General features: G+C 48.1%; 1 pseudogene; it reads left to right on the plus strand.

Annotated features, from left to right (window-relative positions):
- The first annotated feature begins 6,988 nt into the window (after window positions 1-6,988).
- Window positions 6,989-9,401, plus strand: LOC102523119 (annotated as a pseudogene).
- Window positions 9,402-15,089: the final 5,688 nt, after the last annotated feature.

Raw genomic sequence — 15,089 nt, forward strand, 5'->3', positions numbered from 1 at the left:
CAGAAGATGGTAGACGAATGTCATCGAGAACCATCTTCCCCAAGTCAGAACTAAGGCTCCTTTTATACTAAAAAGGGGAGGGGGTGTGGTTGGTTGTTGCAAACTTCTTGCTGCAGGAATTCTTTGTTCTTGCAGCTGTCCACGTGGGTCAGGCCATGGTGTTCCTGCAAAGCCTCCAGCAAGATAAATATTATTCTTTGTTCTGCAACTTTTTATCTCTATATGAATGGAAAAGTGCCACACCCTCAAAGGGCAGAGCCTTGCACATGGGCTCTCCTATACATTTCAGGCTCTAGGCAACATCCTTTTACAAAAGGTGCAGAACCAGCTTGACTAAGCACAGGAGACAGAGCGCAGGGTTAGAGCCAAAGGAACAGGTCTAATATGGAGTCAGGTTTGTTTTTCCCCATTACGTGGTGACCTCAGTTCTAAAACCACAAGGAACTAAGTTCTGCCATAACCAGGTGAGTTTGGAAGGAGACCCTGAGCTCCAGGTGAGAGTGCAGCTGGCCGACACACTCCTGTTGGCCTTGTGGGACACCGATCTAATGCGTAGTCAGATTTGTTCTACCCTGCTACAGTGTCCCCCACATTGATGACTATATTAGCAGTACTACAATGTGCTTTGAACATGATGTCTTGTCTCAGTAAGTGCCTGTTACTACAGATTAACCGATCTGTATGAGTCCATTTTAATTAGGCCCCCTCCTGTCTGGGGAAGAGAACATACAGAGAAATAAGTAAGCAGCTGAAGGCTGTGCATTTAAGTGTGCATATCCTGGTTGCTTTTTAGCTCACCGTTAAAGCCATTGAGACATGATAATGAAATTGGTTCTGGAAGTTGGGAAGTGTTGAAACCATGGAGATGAAAGGTGTAATGAGAAACACAGGTGTATTGCCTAGAGACTGCCTAACACATCTAGTTGCCAACCTAAGGCACTAAATTTAGATGCAGGAACGAAACACACGTATTTAAGGAAGCTTGTTCCTTCTCTTGATCTGTGGGATAAAATGGGCCACCTGGATAGAAAATAACCAGAATGTCATGTGGAGCTGAGTTAGGAGCATGTTCTGATCTTCTATCCTATCTTGGGACCTCCCCTTTCTGGGCTTCAGTTGACTCTCCTGTAAGTTGACGGGTGTCCCAGCTTTGTTAAGCCTAAGAACACTCAGAACCGAGAGAATTTCTTTGTCCATAGGAAGATTGTTCTTGGGAGACAGATCATTAAAAGGCTGAAAGCCATGGCCATTCCAGCTGCAGGGTGATGGGGCAGGAGCCCCCCTCCCACTTCCCATCCCTGTGGCCCCGAGCTAGGAAGAATGACCAGTCCCTAAGGAAGCACAGCCTGAAAACCTCCCGATGATGCTTAGTCATCTTTAGACATTCATTGCTCCAGATCCCCCAAATGCACATTGCTCCAATCTCTACCACTTGTGGCAAACCGCCCCACAGGGCCGTGGTGATGCTCACAGGTCCTGTGGGGCAGGATTCACGCTGGGCTCTCCTGGCTCTTCTTGTGCTCTGCGTGGTGTCAGCAGGATCACTTGGCGGTACTTGGCGGTACTTGGCCAGCAGGTTGGCGGGTCTGGAGCATCTGTGTCTTGATGGGGACGGCTGGGGGCTGGGATCTGCAGTGACGTCACCACTGCGCACCTGGTCCCTCTGGCACTACGGTCTCAGGCACTTGGACGTCTTACATGGTGCTGACTTCTGGGGATTCGTACCCCAGGATGTCTCATCCTTCTGCCTAAATCACTCTACAAACTTTAGGCCTCAAATACTGCCAAAACTACCCAGTGAAAACAGGGTAGAGGCAGGTCCTGTGATAGAATAAAGAGTGTATATTTGGTCTCCGTTCCTGGTTCCTGGCAGGCAGCTCCCGAAACCCTCAGAATCTCTGGAGTGATGAGAGTCTCTTACTGCTAATGTGACAACTGGGGACTGGGGGCACATGGGTGCTTCAGGATAGGGGCTGGTCCCCAGACAGACCAAGGTGGAACTTTCAGCCCCACCCCCCAACTTCCAGGGAGGGGAGAGGGGCTGAAGATTGAGCTCAGTCACTAAAAACCTATGATTGAATCAATGATGCCCAAGTAGTGGATCCTCCAAAAGAACCTCTAACTGGTGGGGTTCAAGTGGCTGCTGGGCTGATGAAGGGAGGTGCTGGGAGGGTGTTGTGCCCAGACTGGACGTGGACCCTCCCATTTCCATCTCCCCCATGGCCCTGGCATCTCTTCCGTCTGGCTTTTCCTGAACTGTATCCTTTATCACCAACCAGTAGCAGAAAAGCAGTTTCCTGGGTTCTGTGAGCCATTCTGGCAAATTATCAAACCAGAGAAGGGGGGTCATGGGACCTGCACGAATTTATAGCTGGGTGATCAGAAGTCTCGGCGACAACCTGGTGTCGAAGGTGAAGGCAGTCTTGTCAGACTGAGCCCTTAACCTGCGGGGTCAGCGCTGTCTACAGGGCACCCGGCTGGTGTCTGAGAACCGAGAACCGATGTGGGAAGAGACATCCCACGTTGTGAGGGAACCCCCTGCTGGGGCCCCACGGCCTTTCTCAGCCTGCAGGTGAGTGAGTGGACAGACAGGAGCTCCTGGGAGAACTCGAGTGCAGGTTTGACCTCCGCACTTTGGACCCTGCCTTCCTCCGTGGCCCCCCACACACTTTCTCGATTACCCAGCCCAGCATCGCTCAGACTGTCATGTGCGCACAGATCACCAGGGGATCTTGTTAAAAAGGAGGTTTTGATCCAGCAGGTCGGGGTCGGGGTGGTGGGGCAGGCTGGAAGCTCTGCATTTCTAGCCAGCTCCCAAGAGGTGCCAGTTCAAGTAATAAGGCCCTGGGCCCTCGGTCCTCACAGGTATTTCTGATGTCGAATCTCAGCTGCCGACCCCTCTTGCTTCCTTCCCAGCCCCCGGTTTATGCAGACCATCTTTAACTAGCACCCCTCTGCGTGATCATCTCACAGAAGCAAAGCGATGCTGTGTGTAAGAACCATGCACTGGAATGAATTTTCATCAGTGAGAACAAACTTGAGTATATGTACAAGTAAAAGTGAGGGGACTGGGCACGTGGGTGGCGAGCAGGGACCAGATTTCCACGGCATTGTAGAGCGGAGATGGCGGTGCCGCGAAGGTGGTGGTTTCGGAGCAGGATGGGAGGGACTCTGATGACTTCAGACATGGCCCCCAAGCTGCAGGCAGCCACAGCCGCCTTGGGCTGGGCCGGCCATAAAAGCTTCAAGAAGGACGCGGTCGCAGCGCTGGGGAGGAGGCTGGAAGAGCAGAGCCAGGAGCCTGGGTGTGGCGCGTGCTCTGCCACATGTCACGAGGATGGCGGACTCACGGGGCACTTCCGCAAGCCTGGATCTTCCACCAGTCGAGGATGGCTGCCCTAGCAGGCTGGGAAGGGGGTCTGAACGAAGGAGAGGATTGTGGTGATGAGAGGGTCTGTCACTGAGGAAGCCGGCCTTGCCAACGTCGGGGTGAGTCCCGAGGGAGGTGGAGACCTCCAGGGCAGCAGAGGGGACACAGGGCTTCCAGGAGGAGACAAAAGTGTCTGAGCAGAGGTGGCAGTGGACGGGAGGTGGGGTCACCCTTCCTGGCCCATGAATGAATGAAGGATGGAGGAGGCGGCCATCTCTCAGAGATGGCTTCAAGGTTCGGGACATTGTCAAGGAAAACCAGGGTATACCATGGAAATTCAGAGGATTGAATCAGGGCAGCCCAGACATGCCATTTGGCATAAGGATTGTTTTGAGCTGGAAGCAAATGAGAGTCAGCAGATGCAGAAAGACGCCTTCCCAGAGCTTCCCTTACTGACTAAAAGCAGAAACTTCTGAGAAATGAGAGTGCCACGAATCCCCTCTCCTGGGAAACGTTATGACTGTGAAGAAGATGGAGAGTTGGGGCCGAGGTGCCCTGCACAGCCACCCCCGCTCCCCCAGTGTCCCTCATGTGTTTGCCTCCCTGCCATTTGGCCCCTTTCCCTTTGTCTTGTCACTTCACTACAAATCTGTGGCTCTTCTGTTGAGATGCTATATAAGCCCCCATGTTGTAGCCGCCACCTTGAGCTACTCATCACTGAGCTCCTCCCACATGCATGCTGTGTTGCACACATTAATAAACTGTTTGCTTCCGTCTTGCTCTGTTTTTCGTCCATCTAATTTGCAGGACTCCAGGAGAAGAACCTAAGATGGGTAGGGGAAAGAATGTTTCTTCCCTGTGGAAGGCCTTGGGAAGAGTTTTTCTTTCCCACGTGAACAATGAAGATTTATTTATTCATTAATAGATTAGAGGGGAGATGGCAGCATGGGTCACAGGGAGGAGTTGGAGCCACCATTTAGTGGGGTTGAACCACGCAGAGGGGAGATTACCTACTGCCATGTGCCCATCAAGACTCAGGAAACTGGAATCACAGAGGACGTCTTGAAGGAAGGGTAGCAGGTGTGGGGGGTAGTTTGGGTATGGATGAAGGGGTCTGAATAGAAAGCCTGCAAGTCCAGCTGGGTTTGGATGTGGCCCGGACCGTGGCTCTCAGCTCGCTACCCCGCTCGCGGCCGTGCCTGCGTAACCAGCACTCGCTCCAGGGTTGCTGTTGCGCAGACGAAGAGTCGGTTCCTCCAGAAATGTTTGCTTGGTGACGACTGAAGCAGGGGGAGAAAGATCTGCCCTTAGAGTGACATTTAGCTGGAATCTCATGTGATTCATAAGCACATTTGAATTCTGGAAACCATGAAATTGGATGCAGATCTCAGCTTCCAGCGTGTGGATGCTGGGAATCCTTGCTTTGTTCTTCTATTGTTTTATTGCTGCTGCAAGAGTTTGAAAATGAGAAGGTCGCATTCTACCACACTTCAAAGTCTCATTCGAAGGACAGTTACTTGCAGCCAGCCAAGAAAAACAGTGGAGCTCTGAGTGGCATTCTTTGAGAAGCAATTTAACTGACGGTCGTCACTGATTTTGGTGACCTCTGGGTTACTTGCAAGGTAATGCAGACATGTCCTCATGTAACAGTCCAAAGGTGATGAGGTCTCAAGGGCAGCCTGAGTGTGAGGTCAAGTTCCAGCTGCTTCTGTGGGGCTGGGACGGAGGGACGTTCCGTCAGGAGCACAACTGAGGCAGTCCAGAGCGGGAGGTGCTCGTGCTCATACTTCATTGATTTCCTTCCGGTCTCAGTGGCAGATTCTGCCTCCGCACACTGGCCCGTGGGCTCCGTGGAAGATTTGTCACTGCCCACCAAGAGGCTGCGTCTCTGTCCTCTCCCCGGGGACCTGGGGGACTTTGCATCCACGGCAGGAGTGATGTTCATGGTTGATGAGGCTGTGTTATGAAAGGGGACGAGGCTTCTACCTGAGCCTCTCGCAGGACCCCTGACATGGGCCACTGTTGGGGGTTCTGGTTCTTCTGCTGCAGCTGTCCCCCATGCCCACGTGGAGCAGAGATGCTCAGTCCCCTGTGAGCCTGCCTGCCCTGCAGATTTGCAAGTGAAATAAATGGTGGTTGTTCTTCTAAATCTCTGAGTTTTGGGGAGGTTCGATATGTAGCTTGGGAAACTGGAAGCAGCTCTAGGTGCCTTCTCAGAGACTCTCATTTCAGGATATTTTAGGGCCAGGAATGGGAGAGTGCGAGGAGGCTCCCTTACCCCATTCATCCCCATCAAAGGCCTCAGTGTGTCTGGTGTCCACAACCTGCCAGAATTCCCTAGCAAGTCCCGAGGGCTTCAGCCACTTTGCTGTTAGATTTTTAAGGCTCTCTGTGTGTTTGTTTGTTTTTAATTTATGAATACAAGTGACATCCAGGAATCAAAAGAGAGGGAGACCAGTCAAGCGTCCTCATCTGTCTGTATCCATCAGGGTCCCGGCAGGACACACACAAGATCACTTATTTTAAAAGAAGAGACAACATGATCTCTGAGATGAAGAGACTCTGCAGACATGGATAAAGAAACCAACAAGGGCTGGGGGCACCAGGGACTCGTGAGAGTTGGCCCCCAGCCCCGAAGGGCAGGAAGAATGTGCAGCTGGTGTCAGAGCCTGGTGAGGACTTGGAACCGTGTCAAGGGACCGCACAGAGCACACCTGGGGTCCGATGGGGGCCACGAGAGCAGGGTGAGGACAAGAACCCGACTTCTCTCTCCTCCCATCCCCAGGCCTCTCGTTGGCTGTGCTCAGAGGGACTCCAGCTGCGGGGCGAGGGTGGAGGAGCCCAGCTGCTGCTGTGCAGGGGGGCGGCTTCCCTGGGGAGCAAGGCTGCGGGCGAGCCCGGTGGCAAACCAAGGACGCCGCCTGCCTGGCTCCTCTCCACTGCTGGTCCAGGACTCAGACAGGGAAGCGCTCCTGAGGTTCGGGTTTAGGTTTCTTCAGGCTTCAAATGAAAGGGAGTTGTTGAGGTAACACAACCAAGATAAGTCTCGTAATAATAAGGTCTCTAAGTAACGAGTAACATCTAGTTCAAGTGAAAAAAGTACTTCAAAAGAATACCGGATAAAGAATGTCTTGTAGCTAAATTCTTCAAGGGGTGGCAGAGCTGGGAGGGAGCAAGGGAGGGCTGGGGGGGAGGGGAGCGCGGGGAGGGCGGGGGGTGGGGGTGGTAGGGGGAGGGCAGGTGAGTGCGAGGAGTGGTGGGGACCCAGGGAGGGAGGGAGGGAGGGAGGGAGGCCAAGCGGCTACGGTTTTTAAATCACGGGCTACTCAGCCCGACCCCCTCCCTCCCTGCTCAGCCAGCAGATTGGAGGGGCTGAGCAGGGAGGCGAGAGGTGGGAGGCCGAGTTGAAGGGGGAGGGGGAGGAGGGGGAGGGGAGGGAGGAGGGGGAGGGGAGGAGGAGGGGAGGGGAGGGGAGGAGGAGGGGGAGGGGAGGGGAGGAGGAGGGGAGGGGAGGAGGAGGCAGTGAAGAAAAACACTTGGACTGAAGAGACGAGAACTGCTTCCACGAAGGCCTAGAACCACCTACCATACAAAGAATCCTGATCAGGAAATGTACGAATGGCCCACGGAAGCCACCAAATTGACTTTCAGGTTTTTACACGACCTCTGACAAAAGTTCCCCGAAGGGCCTGAAGCTGCATCCAGGTGCGTGTTACAGGAGAAGAATAACCTGGATGCCTGCTGTGTGGTTCTCTCCCTCCCTCCCTCCCTCCCTCTCTCTCGTACGAGGTATCTTCGCCGTGAAGGAGACTTGAATTTTCCCGATGATTCTGGAATTTCTGGTCTATGCAATCACATGACTTCTCTCAACTTGGACTTGAAGTCACAGAATGTTTACCGCCATCGAAGAGAAGGAAATAGAATGAATGGGAGTAGGACTCTAAGGCACAGCATTAGTGACAGACAACTTCAAGGTGGTCAGTCCAGTAATGAACTATTCCAGCCAGAGCCACAGACGGCACCAGCGCAAGTTCCTCGAGGCCTCAGTGTTTCTGGAACATCCGGTCCATCTGGTGCTTCAAATTCAGCAGCACATTCACTTAGGCAGCGAAGGAACATCTACCCTCTCTCAACACACTCCGAGATTTAATCCCATGATGGTAACTTTAGGCCCAAATATCCAGACTGGTGGTAATAAGCCTACATCTTTGCTTGCACATGGTGTACGTAACAGTCCACAGGGCAATTTTATCTCCATCAGGCCCTACATTACAACTCCTAGTGGTACAACTCGACAGACACAGCAGCATCTGGCTGGGTACCGCAGTTTAATCCTATGAAGCCTCAATGAGTTTATCAGCCCTCACAGCCTGGTCCCTGGACTCCACATCCTGCATCTGCTCCTCTGCTGCACACCTCAGCCCAGCAGCCCAATCAGCAAGGCCACCGGACCTCTCATGTCTACATGCCCAGCAGTTCACCTGCTGCTCCGCAGCCACCAACAAGTCACTCACCTGGTAGCTCGCAGTCTTCTGCCCACAGCCAAAAGAACATTCAGAATACTTCAACAGGACCTTGAAAAATCCAGATTGAAATCAGACTTGAACCCCCACAAAGAAACGTTCTTCAAAATTACGTTCTTCTGTACCTCGAACCTCCAGCAGTTCCTCTTCGGTCAACAGCCAGATCTTAAATAGAAACCAGCCCGCTGTTTACAGAGCTGCCACTCCCCCAGATGCTGATGAGGCAAAGTCCCGTAGTCAACCTAAGGTCTATATTTCAGCTAATGCCACCACAGGCCACGCGGAATCGGCCCACCTGAAGGGGCAAAACCCACAGAGGGACCAGCAAGACCTCCCAGGCAGAGCCACTGCCTTCCTGCTTTTGTGCTTCTGTAAAACGGCTTGCTTCTAGGAAAATGAAACTTACCCCTAAAATTCCACTGGTTCCCAAAAGTTCACTCCTGACTGGTCCATTTCTAACACCTCATTTGCATATGATGCAAACTTAATTGAAATCTAAAACCCTACAAAAGCCTGTGTAAACCTACACACGGGGTCCAGAGCTTGGAGTGTTAACTCCTCTGGGCCTGCTGGTGTAATAAACCTGAGTTCTCCAATCCTCCGAGTGTTGCTTGGTTTCTCAATGGGATTCAGGTTTCTGTAACACACCCTCTTTACATCCACAAACTCTGGAGATCTGCTACTGCCAGGAATATGTCTGGGCAAGTGAGCATGGGTCCTGCCTTTATTCATCAACACCTTCCCAAAAGTTGAGCATAGACAATAACTCTGTAACTTCTCCTTGAGTGGTGGTCATTCAGCCCAATACAAAATATACTTTCAAAATTACAGTTTCTCCCACAAAACCCCCTGCAGTGTCACCAGGGGTGGTGTCCCCCACCTTTGAACTTACAGATCTTCTAAACCATCCTGATGATTGTGTAGAAACAGAATATTGAGCGCCTCACAGACCCTACTTCAGCACACGTGGATAGAACAAGTGAAGCACGGAAGCTGCGTGTGGGATCCGAGGCTGCTGCCTACACACACGCTCTACTGGTGCATCAGGAGGCCAGAAGGGAGCGACTTCAAGGAGAGCTTGAGGTTCAAAGTGAAAAACTGGATGAACTAAAATCTGAGGTCAATGAAATGGAAAATAATCTAACTCAAAGGCATCTGAAAAGATCAAATTCTGTATCCCCAACAGCTTCACTTGAAGAAACGCAGCAGTTGAGAAGTTGTAACGGAAAACTCCAGATTGACATTGACTGCTTAACCGGAGAAATTGATCTTTTTCAAGCCTGAGGACCACATTTTAATCCCAGCATCATTCATAACTTTTATGGCAATATTGGATTTGTAGGTCCTGTGCCACCAAAACCCAGACATCAAAGGTCCACCATCAAAACACCGAAGCCTCAAGACACAGAAGATGATGAGGAGCTCAGAGCAAGTGCACTGCAGGTACTTCTTTGAAGCATCCAGCCTTGATCCGTTGTGAGCAGTGTGAGATGCCAAGGCATTTCTGAGCCAAGAGGCCCTGAATCTTCCCTGAAACCACACTGAAGTTCAAGAAACTAGTCTGTCATCAGGGGAAAGGTTTCACTGCTACATAGGATTTTGTCAGATTGAAGGTGTGACAGGATGGCGTTGTGCTAATGTTAAATGTCGGCCCACAGAGCTAACAATACCTCAGTCTAATGTCATGGGCAGTTGAAATTCATCACACGAAAGGTAATCTGCTGAGAGACTTGGTTGCCGGCTGCCTAACCATGAACATTGTTACCATTAGCCCGTTATGGATGATGCTCAATATATTAATGCCTAGGTGTTCCCAGTTCTTTTCCCCGCATATCACTACTGAATTTTGATAGGAGGAAAGAATAAAACGATGGCTTTTTTTTTTTTTAAAGCTTTTAGTGAAACACTACAAACATGGAGGAAAGGAACAAGGAACAAGGTTTGCTGCCGCGTGGTGCCAGTGGACAGGGGAGGAACCTCACGGATCTGTGGTGCCCTCGGCCTTGTCTGTGTCTTCCCTGGAAACAGCTCCGCTCCGCGAAGCCGGGCTCTAGGGTCTAGGGATGAAGAGGAAGCAGCACGCGCCCTCCATACAAGCTCGGAGCGAGGTTCCCACAGCCTCTCCTGCTGTGCAGCTCTCTCGAGTCTGCTTCAAGTGGTTTCTTTTCTTCCTTATTATTTCCTTTTCTTTCTGCGTGTGTAGTGTCATAGTCTTCTGTTAACTAATCCTTTTTTCCTTTTAGTGATTAAGCACGATCATGTCCCTTTTTAAGCCTTACCTGAAGGAAGCAATGCCTTAAAATAAAAAGGCATCAATGAAACGAAGCTATGCACAACACAGCTTTCCTCTGCTTACCTGTACTTTGCCCTCGTGAGTGCCGGTGTTCTGGGAAGACACGCACGTGCTGCACGGTGAACTGCAGAAAACATTACAAGGCTTACGTCTGTAGGTCGCACTACACACTGACTTCAGTGGTGGGTGACACAACACAGCATTTTATCTTCCATGGGGAAGCTTAAGACAAAAGGTGTTTTTAACCCGCCGACAGCAGCAAGGTTAAGGTTGCTTTGTCTGCCTGGTGTCCCACAGGCCTTTCACAAGAGATTTCTGCTGGGAAAGTACAGTTTCAAAGCCAGCAACACAGCAGAACCCACAGCCCTTTTTTGGAGAGAAGTTTGAATGCTTTACTGTTGGGGCAGTCTGTTTCTAAACCTGACTTGGTGGCAGTGTCGTGGGTATTTATAAAACAAGGCTAGTCATATTTAGGACAACTGAAGAAAAGCTGGAAAAAAAGAAAAACAAGCAAACTTGGACACTGAAGCAGCCTCAAGCATCTCTTTATTTTGATGATACATTTTTATAAGGAAAATAAATATTCAGATGATCAGGAATGTATATCACTAAATGAAATCAAGAAAAAGAAATAACAGCATGCATTTAAAACAGAATTTTGAAATTATTTATCAGTGCTTAGAGTGGGGCTAAGGGAAGTGCTGAAATGTAGCAAAAGGCAGGAGACAATGTGGACTGTCACCCACTGTGAATGTTTGCAAATGAATGTTTTTTAAATAAACAGGATTATTACAGGTGATTCTACATGAATGTCAAAGCCTTAACTTCCAGGCTTTGCATCTTGTATATGGGAAGAAATATGACAATCCTTATTTATCAGACAATAAACCCAAAGCCCTTACATTTGATACATTTTGTTTTAAAAATAGGCCTTGTTTTTCAGCTTCATCTGCAGTTCTGTGTGAAGACTGGTAAATCAGTTTTTACTTGTTTTATTAATAAAACGTAATTTGGAAAAAAAAATTCTTCAAAGCCTGATCTAATGAGCTCCAATTTTTACCAAATTTTTAAAAATCAATTTTTGCCCTATTTAACTTTGTGGTAGGTAGAACTGAGATGGACTTGGGATTCCTGGCCCCTGGTGGACACACACTTCCAGTCAGTTATTCATTAAACGCTAACCTATGTCCCTGTGAGAAGGAATTTTGCAGATGTAATTAAGATCCCAATCAGTTAACCTTAAGTTAGAGATTACCCTTGGTGGGCCTGACCTAAACAGGCAAGCCCTTGAAAGGGACAGGACTCTTCTTGGAGAATGAGATTCGAAGTGTAAGAGGATTCAGTATGAGAAAGGTTTTCCACTGCTGGTTTTGAAGATCGAAGGGACCAAATGACAGGGAATGTGAGTGACCTTTGGAGCTGAGTGGCCCTGTGACAACCAGTGAGGAAATGGTTGTCACCAAGTCCAACTTTGTACTGCCCACCACACGACAAGACAATAAATTAAGGGACAAATTGCTGGGGCAGGGATTGGCAACTTTACTCAGAAAGCCAGCAGACGGAGAAGATGGAGAGCTAATGTCCCAAAGAACCATCTTACTCAAGACAGAATTTAGGCTCCTTTTATATTAAAAAGGGGAAGGAGTGTGGTTGGTGGTTGCAAACTTCCTGGTGTTGGAATCCTTTGTTCTTTAAGCTGTCCATGTAGGTCAGGTCATGGTGTTTCTGTGAACCTCCAACAAAACAAATGTTATTATCTGTTCTGCAACTTTTTATTTCTATATGAATGGAAAACTGTTATACCCTTAAAGGTCAGAGCCTTGAGAATGGGCTCTCCTATACATTTCAGGCTCTAGGCAACATTCTTTTACAAAAGGTGCAGAACCAGCAGGACTGAGCCCAGGAGACAGAGCACAGGGTTAGAGTCAAAGGAAGAGATCTGATATGGAGTCAGGTTTGTTTTTCCCCATTACGTGGTGACCTCAGTTCTAAAACCACAAGGAACTAAGTTCTGCCATAACCAGGTGAGTTTGGAAGGAGACCCTGAGCTCCAGGTGAGAGTGCAGCTGGCCGACACACTCCTGTTAGTCTTGTGGGATGCTGAGCAGAGATGCTCCAGCCATGTTGTGCCAGACTGTGACCTCCAGAACTGTGAGCTGATAAACGAGAGTTAAGTCACAAATTTGTAATGTGTTACACAGCAATAGACGACTAATACAAACCCCATGAATGTGACCCCCCTTCCAATAGACATTATCCCAGCTTCCCAAATGTTTCCTCTCTGTCCCCTCACATACAGATGCACTAGACCCAGGATGAGCTGTTTGCATCTCGTCCCAGCTTCTTGTCTGGTTGGCACTCCTTCCCTCCCAGAGTACCAAGCTCGGATGATGATTTATATGGTCACCTCAATCAGAGGTCACCTCCCTCACGGTCTCCTGGACAGGATTTCCCAAAATTTTGCCCAACCAACAAGTGAATGCCAGATTGTGGTCAAACTCAGGTATCTTGGGGAAAAAATCAAGAAAAAGCATAAAATTGCTTATTGCTCTTATTAATCTCACAGGTTTAGACTATGTGGTCAGAACTGGCTGTGGATTAAGCTACTTGAGCCAAATAGAGAAGCTATATTTCTCAAAAATAAATGCACCATGGCAGAATTTTTGAGACTTTTTTGTGACTTGAAAGATGTGTGCTAGCAGTTGCCTTGAAAATGCTACTGATCACAATGACTGACACTTATGTGGTACTTACTAGGTTTTGGGCACTATTCTGAGTACTTTTACCTACATTAGCTTATTAAATGTCACAGCAACCCCATGACTGGTACTGTTGACATCTTCAGGTGACATAAAGAGACTGAGTTACTGAAATATTAATTAACAAGCCCAGGGTAACACAGTTAGCAGCTGGAGAAAAGAACACCCAAAGCCAGGCTGTGTGGCTCCACCCAACACTCAGCACCTCCAAGTCTTGGGGGTCAAGAATATTTAAGCCACATATTCAATGTGGTAGCCAATGTGCAAACTCTAATGTGTGGTGGTCATCATCGTATGTGTGAAAAGCAGATTCTCAGAACCCTTTTGGACACAACAGGTTTGTGGTGATGCTCAGTAGCCTATTTTAAAAAAAATTTTAAAATTATACAATTTTTAAAGGTTGCTTTCCATTTACAGTTATTACAACATATTGACTACATACATGTTGTACAATATATCCTTGAGCCTGTCTTATACCCAATGGTCTGTATCTCCCACTTCTCTCTCCACTGCTAATTACTAGCTTATTCTCTGTCTGTGAGTCTGCTTCTTTTTTGTTTCATTCACTAGTTTGTTTTATTTTTTAGATTCCACATGTTAGTGATATCATACTGTATTTGTCTTTCTCTGTCTGGCTTATTTCCCTTAGCATAATTCCCTCCAAGTCTGTCCATGTTGCTGCAAATAGCAAAATTTCATTCTTTTTTATGGCTGAGTACTATTCCATTGTGTATGCATATGTATACATATAGAGAGCACATCTTCTTTATGCATTTATCTGTTGATGGACATTTAGGTTGTTTCTGTATCTTGGTAATTATAAATAATACCACTATGAACATTGGGATACGTGTATCTTTTCAAATTGTGTTTTTGTTTTTTTTCAGATACATACCTAGGAATGGTATTGCTGGGTCATATGGTAGTTCTATTTTTAGGTTTTTGAGAAACTTCCACACTGTTTTCCACAGTGGTTGCACCAATTTACTTTCCTACCAACAGTGTATGAGAGTTTCCTTTTCTCCCCAGACTCTCCAACATTTGTTATTTGTGCTCTTTTTGATGATAGCTGTTCTGGCAGGTGTGAGGTGATATCTCACTGTGGTTTCAATTTGCATTTTCCTGATGATCAGCGATGTTGAGCATCTTTTCATGTGCCTGTTGACCATTTGCATTTCCTCTTTGGAAAAATGCCTATTCAGTTCTCCTGCCCGTTTTTAAATTGGGTTGTTTGTGTTTTTGCTGTTCAGTTGCATGAGCTGTTTGTCTAGACTGGATGTTAGTCCCTTATGGGTCAGACGTTTGCAAGTGTCTTTTCCCATTCGGGGGCTGTCTTTTCACTTTCACTTTGCTTTGGTTTCCTCTGCTGTGCAAAAGCATAGCCTGCTTTCTGAGTCAGCTGATTCTTTTTGGGGAGTTCGTGGGATACAATATGAAACAAAGCTACTTACTCTGTATTGTGACCCTGCTGACTTGAAGGCTGGATCTATGTTCTTCAGAGATCCAAAGATGAACAAGGAAATGCCTGATGAAGACCAGAGTCCGGGTAGGTAGCTTAGGGCTGAGGAAATGACTGCAGGAAGGTGGGACAGTTTTTATTAGAACATTCCTGGGGTGACTTCAGTCGATGAACCCTTGGTCAATAACCCATCTCCACTCCCTGTGCCTACCCAGTTCTTGCTGACAGTGCACAAGAGACGCAGAATGTGTGGGAAAACGTGCGTCAAATATATAGTTTGATAGATTTAGGCTTTATTGTTGCAATAAGAGGAATTCTTGTTAAAGGGACATCACTGGACCGTTTGAATTTTGCTCCCCCATCCTCCTACGCAGAGAGTTGTATGTCCTGTTGTCACAATTTTACTTCTATGACAGGATGCTGGAAGACAGAGTTGTGTGGAACTCCAGTTACTCTCACATTGTCAGGACATTATTTATTACAGGGTTTCTCAAATTCGGGAAAGCCTCAGAATCACTGGAGGACTTTTAAAAACAGATTGCTGGGCCCCACAACAACTTCCGGTTGAGGAGATGGGAGGTGAATTTGCCGTTCTAAGAAGCTCCCAGGTGATGCTAATGCTGTAGGTCGGGGGATCTCAAGCCAGATGTTGCAGAAATTAGAGCTGAAAAGCTCTGCTGCCTTC

The sequence above is a fragment of the Camelus ferus genome, chromosome 31, assembly GCF_009834535.1.
Source record: "Camelus ferus isolate YT-003-E chromosome 31, BCGSAC_Cfer_1.0, whole genome shotgun sequence".
Taxonomy (NCBI): Eukaryota; Metazoa; Chordata; class Mammalia; order Artiodactyla; family Camelidae; genus Camelus; species Camelus ferus.